The 13910-nt window shown below is 39.6% G+C and overlaps 1 protein-coding gene across 3 annotated transcripts in view; it reads left to right on the top strand.

Moving 5' to 3' along the window:
- LOC138828385 (cytidine monophosphate-N-acetylneuraminic acid hydroxylase) overlaps positions 1-13910 on the top strand; it is a 76168-nt gene that overhangs the window by 17544 nt on the left and 44714 nt on the right. The window contains exon 1 of one of the 3 annotated variants that reach the window (XM_070024439.1): positions 8841-8858. The exons of the other annotated variants lie outside the window; for them this stretch is intronic. The gene's annotated coding sequence lies outside the window, so the exon portion shown is untranslated. Of the gene's footprint in view, positions 1-8840; positions 8859-13910 lie in introns of those variants that run through there. 3 annotated transcript variants of the gene reach the window in all.

Consider the following 13910-nt stretch of genomic DNA (forward strand, 5'->3'; position numbering starts at 1 on the left):
TTGCAAGTTTTGGCAAGTCTACTAAAGAAAAGTGCATCACACCGTAAACATCATTCTGCCGGGGGATTTGACCTTATCTGAGAAGTCTCCCTTGAACAGTTGCTGGTAGAACTGTAACCTAATGGATAAAGAGAATTAAATATGTAGAGAAGGGAATCAAAAAACATTCTTGACATAAGGTTGAACCATGAGGAAATGGAAGACCAGAAGTCATTAGGAGAAGGAGCATCATTTCAAATGAGCTGGAGGAAGCGCTTAGGGATAATAATATTAAATCTGCATTTTTGGATTTCATCCACTTTTCCTGGCTCATAAATTTCTCCCCAAGGCAGGCTACAGAGACAAGAATGTCTTTTCCCCCCAGGCGGTTGGAGACCTGCGTATCATTTTCCTGCCTTGGAGTTGGTCACAAAATCTTCTGATGTACCTTGTTTGAGAGTTTATGGTAACACTCATTTCAGAAGACATCCTACCCTGTGTTCAGGCCCTCTGTCTGAGAGATGCCAAGATAGATCTGAACAGACAGGCCTCACAGGGCCTCCATCTGTTGGCTTTAGATTAGCTAATTTGTTTGTTGTTAATTAGTTGGTTAATTTGTTGTCCTATCACTTTTTTTTTTTTTTTGTCAATCTCGGGGCTTGAACTGGGCCTGGGCACTGTCCCTGAGCTTCTTTGCTGAAGGCTAGCACTTGAGCTTCAGTTGCACTTCCAGCTTTTTCTGAGCAGTTAATTGGAGATGAGAGTCTCACAGACTTTCCTGCCTGGGCTGGGCTTTGAAAAACAATCCTCAGACCTCAGCCTCCTGAGGTAGCTAGGATTACAGGCATGAGCCACTGGCACCCAGCTGTTCTAGCACACGCTGACCTAGTTGTCTATGCTTCCGTCATGCCTATGCAATGATGTCTTCATAAAACCCAAAGGACAAGGTTCAGAGAGCTTCATCATAGCTGAACATTTGTGAATTCCCTGAGGGTGGTCTCTTTGGAGAGGGCATGAAAGCTCCAGGTCCCTTGTATACTTTACCCTGTAAAGTATTAACTTTTATTGTACACTGAAAAATAAGTAAAAGTACGCATGAGCAGGACTTTGATGCTAAAGCAGCATCTGATTTTAGTCACGGTATTCATCTCCAGCCTTAGAGCCATTCCCCAAGGGGGAATTATTAAGAGACATGTGGAAGCTAGCCACTGTGGGGAAAGGTTAAAGCTAAGAGACAGTTGAAACTAGAGGCTATCATGTGACAAAATGGGTCCAGTTTGGACATCGGTATCATTGGCTTTCGTGAGGAAACTTTGCTAAAAGGGATTGTAAGAGTAACTAGTTTAAAAGTATTATCTTTGTTGTGTTGTTGTTGTCAGCCATGGGGACTGAACTCTGGGCCTGGGCACTGTCCCTCAGCTCTTCAACTCAAGGCTAGCGTACTACCACTTAAGCCACAGTGCCATTTCCAGCTTTTTCTGCTTGTGGGGTACTGAGGAATGGAACCCAGGGCTTCATGCCTGTAAGGCAAGCACTCTACCACTGAGCCACCTTCCCAGCCCTTGTCTTTGGCTTTGAATGCTAAGGAACTTGTGGAAGAACTTGTGTGGGTCGGTGCAGGACACAGCTCTCTGGAACAAATAGCAATGTGTTGACCATTTCCTGTTGTCTGTGTACATAATTTCCCCTTGGGGAATGGCTCTGAGGTTAGTGACCAAAAGTTTGACTCACTAGAACCTGATTCAGATACATAATAGATATCCCCTTCCCCTGGCAGACTGGATAAAAACCATTATCAATTACCTTTATCCCAATACGGGGACTGCACTACTCATCCTACAAGTGTCAAGAAGAGCATACGAGGTGAAGTAATTTATGTACTTGGTATGGAAGCATATAAATGCCCTAGATGACCAGGCTATTCACTTATTCATTACCAGGTGTGATTAAGGGAACCCCCTAGACATAGGTGTCCCATGAGATGCGCATGACTGTTACAAGCCTGACGTCTTATCAAATCTGTCTCAGTAAACTCAGTCACAGAAGGCAAAAACAGTTCCTCAGCCTGAGTGAGCTTTTAGCCCATAGAAACCCATTCAAAAATACTCTTTTGATTTCATTCCTCTCTGTTCTCTCTTTCTCTCCCTCCCTCCCTCCCTCTCTCCTTTCCTTCCTTCTTCTCTTCCATTCTCTCTTTTAACCTCTCAGACCTCCTCTACAGCATTTCAGTCAGGTTTTTCTGACTAACCTCCCCTTCAAGATGAAGATATCATTAAATTTCCTGACTTTGGGCTAGATGGAGGTAATCTTTTCAACTTCCACATATACCTCAGAGCTAAGATGCAATCTTTGACCTGTGGATCACCCACCGTGTGCTTTTCTAATCGGTGCAGTCCTCTTCCACATCTCTGTTAGCAGACTCAAGGGCCCAGCACAATCTGCAGATGTGCAAAACTCATCTATTAACTACAGTGGCATTGCAGGACTGGTCAAGCTAGGACCCGAGAAGACATTCCCTTTACCAGTTCAGACTCCTCAGCAAGTGAGGGTTGATAAAAGCTTCCCGAAGCGTAAGTATATTTGGATCTGTTCTATACAAAGTGCCTTTGTTTTTTTTTTACTTGATTATATTATTATGAGGGAAGAAGTCATATCTAATGAGGGAATATTTTCCTTGGTATTGTAGAACATAAAGTATATAAATCTAAGCATTACTAATTGGATATGCTAACTGGGAAACACTAAGACTGAACCTGAAAAAGGGGTAATGGGAATTTTGATTTTTAGCCAGTTGGTCAGAAGCACAGGTAAAATAACCTGAGTCTTATGACTGGCATCTGAAGGTGGGGGTCTGCCTCCAAGCCTGTGAAATGTGACTTGGAACTAAAGCAAAGGATATTCACTGGGTGTCCTCTGCAGTACTGCTAGCTTAGTACTCAGACTCTGCTTCTGTGCCTCTGTTATAAGAATCTAGCAGCTGAAACTGAGACAGTTTGTTTTTCCTTAACAAAGGGGCTTTTATGTATGCACAGAAATTTTATTCTTTCTTCCAGGAACAATGAAAAGTTATTGAAGCACTTCTTGAGACATGGGAGAGAAAGGCTGACAGAGTGCAATTATTTTAATTTGTTATTTTGAATATGTTATCTAGCTAAAGTGCAAGAATCCAATTAGAGACTGGAGGCAAGGTGGACAGTTAGGGAACTGGAAGTAGCCCAGAAGGGCATGACAGTAGCTTATGTTAGAGCAGTAGAGAAAGATGGTTGTAAACTAGACTTCAGAAAGGGAAAGTGGCTGGGCACCAGTGGCTCGTGCCTGTAATCCTAGCTACTCAGGAGGCTCAGATCTGAGGATCGCGGTTCAAAGCCAGCCTGGGTAAGAAAATCCGTGAGACTCTTATCTCCAATAAACTACCAGAAAACCAAAAGTGGCACTGTGGCTCAAGTGGTTAGCAATTGCCTTGAGCTGAAGAGCTGAGGGACAGCGCCCAGGCCCAGAGTTCAAGCCCCATGACCAACCAAAAAAAAAAAAGGAAAGTGATGGATTTGACCTAAACATGGGATAGGAAGATAACAGGGTATCATGTGGACGTTTAAAGATTGGAGTGTTGGACATACTAAATTTCTGGTATCTTTAAGACATCAAGACATCCAAAATAGATGTACAAAATACAATTGGCTCTACCAATATGTTCACACATGTGCTTAAGGAACATTTGTGTTTAGGGGTAGGGGTAGCTAAGGTCAAGGAATGGGTAAGACCCCTCAGGAAGAAAATGTCAGATGAAGAGAGAACAGATTTGAGCCCAGAGGAATACATGATTGTTTGTTTTATGTGCTAGTCCTGGGACTTGTGCTCAGGAATTGGGTACTGACACTGAACATTTTTGCTCAAGGCCAGCACTTTACCACTTGAGCCATAGCTCCACTTCTGGCTTTTTGTTGGTTAATTGGAGATAAGAGTCTCACAGACTTTGCCACCCAGGCTGGCTTTGAATCTTGATCCTCAGAACTCAGCCTCCTGAGTAGCTACAGGTGTGAGCCACTAGTGCCCAGTGGAACGATACGTTTAATGATCAGGTAGGAAAAGAAGGTATCTACAGAAAAAAAAAAAGAATGTTTTGATATGTGGAAAGAAAATAGCAAGCTGTTATGTGTGCATTAATAATGACTACAAAAGGAGTAAAGGAGCTGGGAAAGAGAACTTGTGATTGTATGCTAGGCTAGGATATAGTTTTTCTAAAGAATGTGGACAGAATTAACAAGTCAATTTAATGCCATAGCTAAATTCATATGCTATTCACAAGATGACTATTTTAAGAATAGATAGAAAATCAAGTTGCCAGAGTTTATATAGGTAGGTGACTATGAGGGGCAGTACTTGGTGATTACAGGAGAATGACATTTATTAAGTTGTAATTGTAGCTATGCGAATTAGTATTTTACATACAGCTTCAACTAAATTTATACATGTATACACAAATGGATGCATATACAAATTAATGGCATTGGAATAAACTTTGTACTTTAAATAGTATTGTGCTACTGACAATTTCCATGTTTTTAATTTGTTTTGCGTGTTTTGTTTTAGAAGTAGAATCTCCCTGTGTAGCGTAGGCTAGCCTTGAATTCATTAGATAGCCCAGGCTGACATGGAATACACGTTCTACTCAGCCTCTTGGGTGCTGGGATTATAGTTGTGCTCCACAGCTTAGGCATAGTATCACGGTTTTGTTATGCTATAATACAATTATAGAGAAAAATATTACTATTAGGTTATAAGCCTAATGATTATTTCCATATTAAATGTTTCCAAAAGTCAAAGAATGAAAGAGAGAGGTACGGAATTAGGATAGCAAAGATGCCTTGTGGATATGTCTCTTTCTTTAGCCTTGGGCTTAATGAAGTCTATGTCATTAGAACTCATGCATGGCAAATGGTGAACTTACTAAGTACACCTCAGAACTCCCTTGTCAGTGGAAGTCATCCTCCAGAGGCAATTTGGATGACTTAGTTTGTAGTAATGTCTTTTTGTTATTTATAGCTGACATAAGGGTGGGTAGAATCATTGATGATTGTGCATACTTTGAAGAGAAATCCTTCAGATATTGGTTTTCTTACTGTTTTCCTGTCTAATTTAATATATTAATAAAAAATTGTTTAAATGAAAAACATTTAAACAACAAAGACCAGAGTAAAACCCTTAACATTATCTATCAGCCCATATCTCTTTCATGTTTATAGGTGCATAAAATCCAGCTGACTGAAGTGTGCCATTCAATGGCCTTGAGTATATTTGCAGAGTTGTGGCTAGGGCCACATCCTATTCTTAGAATATTTCCATTGCCTCATAAGGAAATCCTGTGCTAATATTCAGTCTGTTTCTGTGCTCCTTCCCCATCTCCCTAGCAACTACAAATTTATTTTCTTTGTCTGAAGACAAATTCGGGGAGAACATCTGTCTTTAAGTTTTCCAATCCACAAACATGGGATGTCTTTGTCTTTTTTTTTTTTTTGGTCGGTCGTGGGGCTTGAATTCTGGGCTTGGGTGCTATCCCTGTGCTCTTAAGCTCAAGGCGAGCACTCTAGCGCTTGAGCCATAGCACCACTTCCTGTCTTTGTCTTTTTATTTAGTCATTTATTTTAATTAACACTTTTTCCATGTTCAAGCCTTACATTTCTTTGGTGAAATTTATATGTTTGTTCTTTGTTATGACATTCACAATGGAGTTACTTTTTAAATCATTTTTTATTGTTCTTTGCTAGCATTATAGAAGTGTAATTGCTTTTTGTATATTTTCTATATTGCTCAAGTTGTCTAGCTTAGAAGGTTTTAGTGAATTTCTTAGGATTTTCTTTATTCAAGGTCATGCTATGTATAGTTTTACACTTCCTCTCAACTCATAATGAGTTCAACTTCTTTAGCTTAAGTTTTCTGCTTAGAATCACTAGTAAAATATTGAATACAAGTGGGAAGAACAGATATCCTTGTTTTGTCTACTGATTTTAGGAATAAAAGGATTGGTAGGTTGTAGTATATGTGTATTTCCTATATTTCTAGCAAATTCTGGATACATACATCAGAATTTATATACAACATATGTATATATATTCACATTTTCTAGACCCATTTGCTGGTTGAAGGTCATCTGTGCTTTTCCTATAACTGGGCTTAGTATGAATAGTGCTACAGTTAATATAGGTGTGCAGGTGCCTTTATTGTTTGCAATCAAGACATTCTTTTTGATAAATGACAAAAATTGGCATCACTGGATCATAGGATAGTTCTATTCTTGAGTGTTTGTTGTTGTTGTTGTTTCATTTTTTACTTTTTTGAAAGCTCCATCCTCAATTCCATAGTGGTTGCACAGTATATAAGGGTACCTTTTTTCCCTTATCCTCATCAGTATTTATTGTTTATATTCTTTTTTTTTTTTTTTTTGGGTCTGGTCATGGGGCCTGAACTCAGGGCCTGGGTGCTGTCCCTCAGCTTTTCAGCTCAAGGCTAGCGCTCTACCACTTGAGCCACAGTGCCACTTCCGGCTTTTTTCTTTTTTGCTTATGTGGTGGTGAGGAATCGAACCCAGGGCCTCATGCATGCAAGGCAAGCACTCTACCACTGAGCCACCTTCCCAGCCCTTGTTTATATTCTTGATACTGTCTATTCTGACTGGAGTGAAATGGACTCTCAGTATTATTTTGGTTTGCATTTTCTTTATTGTCAGTGATGTTGAACTTTTCTCCATGTATTTATTGACCACTTGTGCTACTTCTTCTGAGAATTCTGTTTTAGTTCCCCTCTCCCCCACCATTTATTTATTGGGTTGGTAATTATTTATGAGTTTAACTTTTGAGCTCCTGGTAATTAGACTCTTGTCAGAAATACCACTAGCAAAAATTTTCTTCCATTCTATAGGCTGTCTTTTTAGCTTAATGATTATACCCTATGCTCTGCAGAAGGTTCTTTTTAGCTTGATGCAATATCATTTGTCAATTTTTTCTTCTATATGTTGAGATCCTACGATTCTATTCAGGAAGTTCCTGTCTATGCCAATAAGTTTCAATGTTTCCCCTACTCTTTCTTGTTTCAGGTCTTACATTGAGGTCTTTGATCTACTTTGAATTGATATTGGTACAAGATGAGAGACAGGATCCAGTTTCAGTCTTCTGCATTTGAATGTCCAGTTTTCCCAACAACATTTGCTAAAGAGTTCCTTGGTCAAAAGTCAGGTGTCTGTAGGTGTGTAGGTTCATTTCTGGGTTCTCTAGTCTGTTCCACTGGTCTTTAGTTCTGTTTTTATTCCGTGACAAGCAAATTTTGCGACTATGACTTTGTAATATAGTTTTAACTCTGAAATTGTGGTATCTCCAGCCTTGCTAGTTTTACTCAGAATTGCTTTGGCTATTCAAGGCCTTTTGTGTTTCCATATGAACTTTTAAATTGATTTCTCAATCCCTATGAAGAGTGATATTTGGGTTTTGATGTGTTGCACTGAATTTGTAGATCACCTTTAGCAGTATGGACATTTTCACTGTATTAATTATGGCAGCCATGAACACAGGAGGTCCATTTTTGGTTCCTTCATAAACATTTTGCTTCAAAGTTTCGTAATTTTCTTTTCTTTTCTTTTTTTCTTTTTTTGGTCAGTCATAGGGCTTGAACTCTGGGCTTGGGTGCTATCCCTCAGCTCTTCAGCTCCAGACGAGTACTCTACCACTTGAGCCACAGTACTACTTCTGGTTTTCTAGTGGTTTATTGGAGATAAGAGTCTCACAGACTTTCCTTGCCTGGGCTGGTTTTAAACCGTGATCCTCAGATCTCAGCCTCCTGAGTAGCTAGGATTACAGGTGTGAGCCACCTGGCCAAAGTTTCATAATTTTCATGGTAGAGGTCCCTCAATTCCTTGGTTAAGTTTATTCCTAAGTATATTTGAGGCTATTCTGATATCCTAATTTCATTTCCATCTGCTTATTGTTGGCATGCAGAAAAGTTACTTGTGTGTATGTGTGTGTGTGTGTGTGTGTGTGTGTGTGTAGTATGTGTGTCTACACGTGCATGCCAATCCTTAGGTTTGAACTCAGGGCCTTGGTGCTGTCCTCGAGCTTCTTTTGCTCATGGTTAGTACTCTACCACTTGAGCCATAGCTCTACTTCTAGCTTTTTTGGTAGTTTATTAGAGATGAAAGTCTCATGGTGCCAGGCAACAGTGACTCACGCCTGTAATCCTAGAACTCAGAAGGCTGACATCTGAGGATTGTGGTTCAAAGCCAGCCCAGGTAGGAAAGTCCATGAGTCTCTTGTCTCTAATAAACTATTCAAAAAGCCAGAAGTGGCGCTGTGGCTGAAGTGGTATAGCGCTTGCCTTGAGCAAAAGAAGTTCAGGTACAGCACCCATGCCCAGAGTTCAAGCCCCATGACTGGCATACACACACACACACACACACACACACACACACACACACACACACACACACACACACACACACACACACACACACAAAAGTCTCATGGACTTTCTTGACCAAGCTGGCTGTGAACTTTACTCCTCACTTCTCAACTTCCTGAGTAACTAGGATTACAGGTGTGAGCCACCAGCACCCTGCTAGAAGTCTACAAGACTAGCTTTATAACCTAGAATATGATCTGTTTCGGAGAATGTTTCATAAGCTTCTGAAAATAGTGTGTATTATACAGTGGCTGGATGAAATGTCTATGAGGTCTAATTAGTTTATGTGTCATTGCAGTTTTTTCCTTGTTAATTATTGCCGAGGGTACACTATTAAAGTCTCCAACTATAATTGTGTTGCAGGTTTCTGTGTTTAAGGGTCCAATAACATTTTAGTGCATGGATGTTAAGAATTGTTATGTCTTCTTGATATGGTGAGTTTATTAACATAAAATGACCTTCTTAATCTCTTCTAATTTTAATTTGAAATCTACTTTGTCAGATATGAGTATAGCTACTCCTGCCTGTTTTGGAGATTTGTTTGCTTGGCAGTCTTTTTTTTTAGTCTTGCACCCTAAACTAGTCTTTGTTTTTGTCAGATGTTTGTTTGTTGTAGTCACCAGATGGTTGATTTCTAATATAGTAACTCTCCAATGTCTTTTGATTGGAGAATTGAGTTCATTGATGTCTGACTTTTTCCTCCCATTAAAAAAAATGGTGTTATATTCTTTTCTACTCCCCCTATGCATGTCTATTCTTTTGGTAGGAATTTTTTCTCCACCTCTTTCAAGTTTACATTGGTTTTCCTCTGCTGTAGTAGGATGTCTTTGTGTGTCTGCTATAGTTCTAGTCTGGTGACTATAAATTACTTTAGTTTATTACAGAATATTTTTATTTGCCTTTCAATTATGAATGAGTGCTTTGTTAGAGTATTCTAGGTTGGCAGTTGTATACTTTCTGTGTTTTAAATACATAATTCCAAGCCCTTTTTGCTTTTATGGTTTCGGTTGAGAAATCTGCTGTTATTCTGTTGGGTTTTCCCATATAGATGATCTGCCTATTTTCTCTTAGAGTTTTAGTAATCTTTGTTTTCTATGTTTGATGTTTTAACTATAATATGTCATGGAGAAGCTCTTTTCTGGTCTGCTCTTCTGAGTGTTCTAAAAGCCTCTTGTACAGGGATGGGCTTTTCTTTCTCAAGATTGGAGACATTTTCTATTATTCTGTTGAACTTATTTCCTACTACTTTAGCAATCCTGTCCTTCTCTGTCCTCAATACCCATAAGACATAAATTTGGTCTTTTAACTGGGTCTTGAAGTGCTTGCAAACTCCTTTAATATTTCTTTTATCCTTTTATTCCTGTATTTTCTTCTGACTTTTCTACTATACCTATTCTATCTCTAAGCCTCAAAATTCTATCTTCTATATCATGTACTCAGTTAGAGAGGCTTTCCATTTGATTTTTGATCTCTGCTTTCAGTTTGGTTGTTTTTCAGGATTTCTATATCTTTTTTTTTCTTGGTTGTGGGCACTGTCCCTGAGCTCTTCAGCGCAAGGCTTGTGCTCTACCACTTGAGCCACAGCACCACTTTTGACTTTTTCTGTGTATGTGGTGCTGAGGAATTGAACCCTGGGCTTCCTGCAACCTAGGCAAGCACTCTACCACTAGACCACATTCCCAGCTCTCTATCTCTTTATTGAGAGTTTTTTTTTTTCAGTTTTGTGTTGGCTTCCTTACGTCATTAATTTGTTTATCTGTGTCTTCTATTTCTTTTATCTGGTTAGCTATGGTATCTTGAGCTCATTTTGCTCTTCACTTATATTTTCTTGGATTTAACTTAGCTTTTTCCATATGTTCTCATTGAATTGCTTTAATCCTTTGTATGTTCTGTGTTTATGTAGTTGCTTATAGAAGTCCTCTTTTATGTCTTGAACATCCTTACTGATAGTCCTTTGAATTTTACTTCACTGTCACTCTGTTCCTTTGTTCTATAATTGTTATTTTCTGACAGTGTTGTTTTCCTGCTTTCTCATATTTATTATAGCTCTGTGTTGGGTTTTATTCATATGAGGACTCTGTGATTTGGGCTTTTTAGTAGCCTGTTGTCTTCCTGATGGATTGTTCTTTATACTCTTAGTAGACTAGGTGTTGGGGATGTTGTTTAGGTGTGTCTATGAGCCATTTCACTCTCTGGTATGGGAGTATATCTTACCTCTAACCACTTCTCTAATTCAAAACCCAGCAAAATAATTAAATATAGTAGGATACCCCTACTAGCTTTATCTGTACATCCAGTCATGCTATGGGGGCTGGGTTTTTGTATAGTACTATAAGAATTATAACTAAGTTATTAGGAGTAAAGAAGGTGTCCAAAGAGATATGGAGTAAGGAAAATGGTATGGTAGGGAATGGGATGCGATGGATGCAGGCACCTCATAGCTCAGTTGTAGTTACAAGTTTAATTGTGAGGACAAGTGGTGATGTTAGACTTGGAAATAGATGCAAAGATAAAAGTTCTAAAGTAGGGGGAAGAGGAGAGAGAGTATATTGCTAGTGAGAACAATGAGAAAATAGGAGGAAGAAAGGGGAAACAATCAAACAACCAAAATAAATGAAGATAAAAATAATCACAGGAGGGGCTGGGAAGGTGGCTCAGTGGTAGAGTGTTTGCCTTGCATACCTGAGGCCCTGGGTTCAATTCCTCAGCACCACATAAGCAAAAAGAAAAAAGCCAGAAGTGGCCGCTGTGGCTCAAGTGGTAGAGTGCTAGCCTTGAGCTGAAGAGCTGAGGGACAGCGCCCAGGCCCGGAGTTCAGGCCCCATGACCGGACCCAAAAAATAAAAAATAAAAAAAGAATCACAGGAAAACAAACAAAAACAAGTCCCCAAATCAGTTTTTGATTGACCTGGTTGTCAGTGAGGTTCTCTGTTCAAAATGACCTATACTTCTAGTCTCAGACCTTACTCTGGGTTCTAGTTTGAATGGTTGTAATTCTTCTAGTGGAAGAGGAATCTCTGTGTCATTCTTAAAACACCTCCACTTTGCCTTGCCAAGGTTGTGCTGTTTCTCTGCCATCATCCCAGGTTAAGGTAAAGCATGTAAAGATTCTAATGCTGCTGTTTGACTGGGGAGAAACTACTCCTACTACCTTGTTTCTAGCCAGCTCCAAGTCTTGAAGGGCCTATCCAATTAGCTACCACTTCTCAGAGATATGCAGTTGGTTCTCAGACCCTATAGGAATTCCTTTCTGATCTAGTGCACTCAGTCCCACTTGGGCAGTGCAGGCTAGCACCCTATGGGTAAAATGAATTATAACAATGATTGGCAGTGTTTGCCACTAGGACCCCCTGAATCCATGTGTACATTGGAGTCCTGTATGTGGAGTATGTTAGAGGAATATTGGGCAGTCCTTTTCCCTGTTGAAGTGGAGCTTGGGACTAAGTCACTCACCAGCCCTAAAAACCAATGTTGGCCTCTTATCTGGTTTCTTCTTATGTAGCTACTTTTCTGTTGTATAGAGATAACTTCTTTATTCTCTCAGGAAATGGCTGCCACACTGTGTCATTCTGAATGTGTCTGACCTTTCTCTTTCTTTCTTCTAAGCCAGGCTTACAGTTTTCTATATAGTTGAAGTATTCTCCCGGTGTGTCAGATATGTGGGTCATACCAGGAGTTAAAGAAAGAAGAAAAAAAAGGAATAAAGAATAAAAGCCCACAGATGTCCATTGGATATATCGTTTATTCATTCTCATTACTGAAGGACATGTTGGTCACTTTTGAGATTTCAATTATGAATAAAACCTCTGGATGCATCCATGTGTATGTTTCAGAGTGACCATATTTTAAAAGTCCTTTGATAAATACCAAGGAGCCAGGCACCAGTGGCTCACGGCTGTAATCCTAGCTACTCGGGAGGCTGAGATTTGAGAATCACGGCTCAAAGCCAGCCTGGGCAGTAAAGTCCATGAGACTCTTACCTCCAATAAACCACTCAGAAAACCAGAAGTGGTACTGTAGCTCAAGTGGTAGAGTGCTAGCCTTGATTGAAGAGCTTAGGGACAGCACCAAGGCCCAGAGTTCAAGTCCCACGACTTACAAAAAAAAAAAAAAAAGGATAAATACCAAGGAGCAGAATTGTTGGATTATATACTAATATATGATTCATTTTTTGTTTGTTTGTTTGCTTGTTTTGGCAGTCCTGGGGCTTGAACTCAGGCCCTGGGCACTGTCCCTGAGCTTCTTTTGTTCAAGGCTAGCATTCTACCACTTGGGCCACAGCAACACGTCTGAATTTTTGTGTTTATGTGGTATCGAACCCAAGGCTTCATGCAAGCACTCTATCACTAAGGCACATTTTCAGCCCCTATGATTAGTTTTGTAAGAAGGTTTAAAACTGTTTTTCAAAGTCATGGTAGGACTGCAAATTCCCACCAGTAAGGTATGAGTGGTTTTTATTACTCCATACCCTTATTAGCATTTGGTGTGGGCAGTGTTTGGATTTTCTCTGTTCTAATAAGTATGTTGTAATAAACCTACTACACTGTTGTTCTAATTTGCAATTTCCTAATGAAATATAATACTTATCAAAATGGGCAATCTTATTAAGTCAGGTAGTGTAAGTCTTCTGACTTTGTTCTTCTTCAAGATTGTTTCAACTATTCTGCGTCTTTTATCTTTCTATATAAGCTTTACATTTAGTTTGTCTATGTCTTCAGAATAATTTGCTGAAATTCTAACTAGATTATCATAAATCTATAATACTTCCCAAGCTCTAATGGAAGGTGTTGATATCTTGACAATATTGAGTCTTTTTATTCATAAACATTGAGTATGACACATAGCCATTGAGTCCTCTGCCTTGTTTGGGCCAAAAGCTAAATTGACATGCCTCTCTCTGTCTTTCTGTCAACTCTGAGCTTAGAAGCCTCAGCCACTGGTCTCTGAAGTGACTTTCATGGTTTGTAGGCCATTCAGTATCAAAGCCTGAATGACATCTTTATCCCATAGAAGTCTATGTTTTTTTAGATGTAGAATTTGAGTTTCCAAAATAAGATTTCAGGATGGATACTGGCGGCTTGCATCAGTATTACCAGCTGCTGGAGAGGCTCAGTTCCTGAGGGTTGAGGTTCAAAGCCAGCTTGGGCAAAAAAAAAAAGTTTTCAAAGCTACATCTCCAAAATAGCCAACAAAAAGTGGGGCTAGAGGCATGTCTCAAGTGGAAAAGCCTCAGCCAAGTGAGTAAACCAGCTGAACAAACACAAGGCCCTGAGTTCAAACCCCAGCTGAGCAAGCACAAGGCCTAGAATTCAACTCTCAGTACTGACCCCTCCAAAAATGTTTTCAAGCCATCACTCTTTATGCTTTGTCGCTTTACTCCTTTTAAGATGTCCTGCTATGTAGTCCAGGCTGACCTTAAATTCATGTTCCACCTGCATCAGTCCTCTGCTGGAGCATACAGCTGTATACCACTATATCTTGAAATC

The sequence above is a fragment of the Dipodomys merriami genome, unplaced genomic scaffold (assembly GCF_024711535.1).
Source record: "Dipodomys merriami isolate MVZ:Mamm:240054 unplaced genomic scaffold, mDipMer1.0.p SCAF_16, whole genome shotgun sequence".
Lineage (NCBI taxonomy): Eukaryota > Metazoa > Chordata > Mammalia > Rodentia > Heteromyidae > Dipodomys > Dipodomys merriami.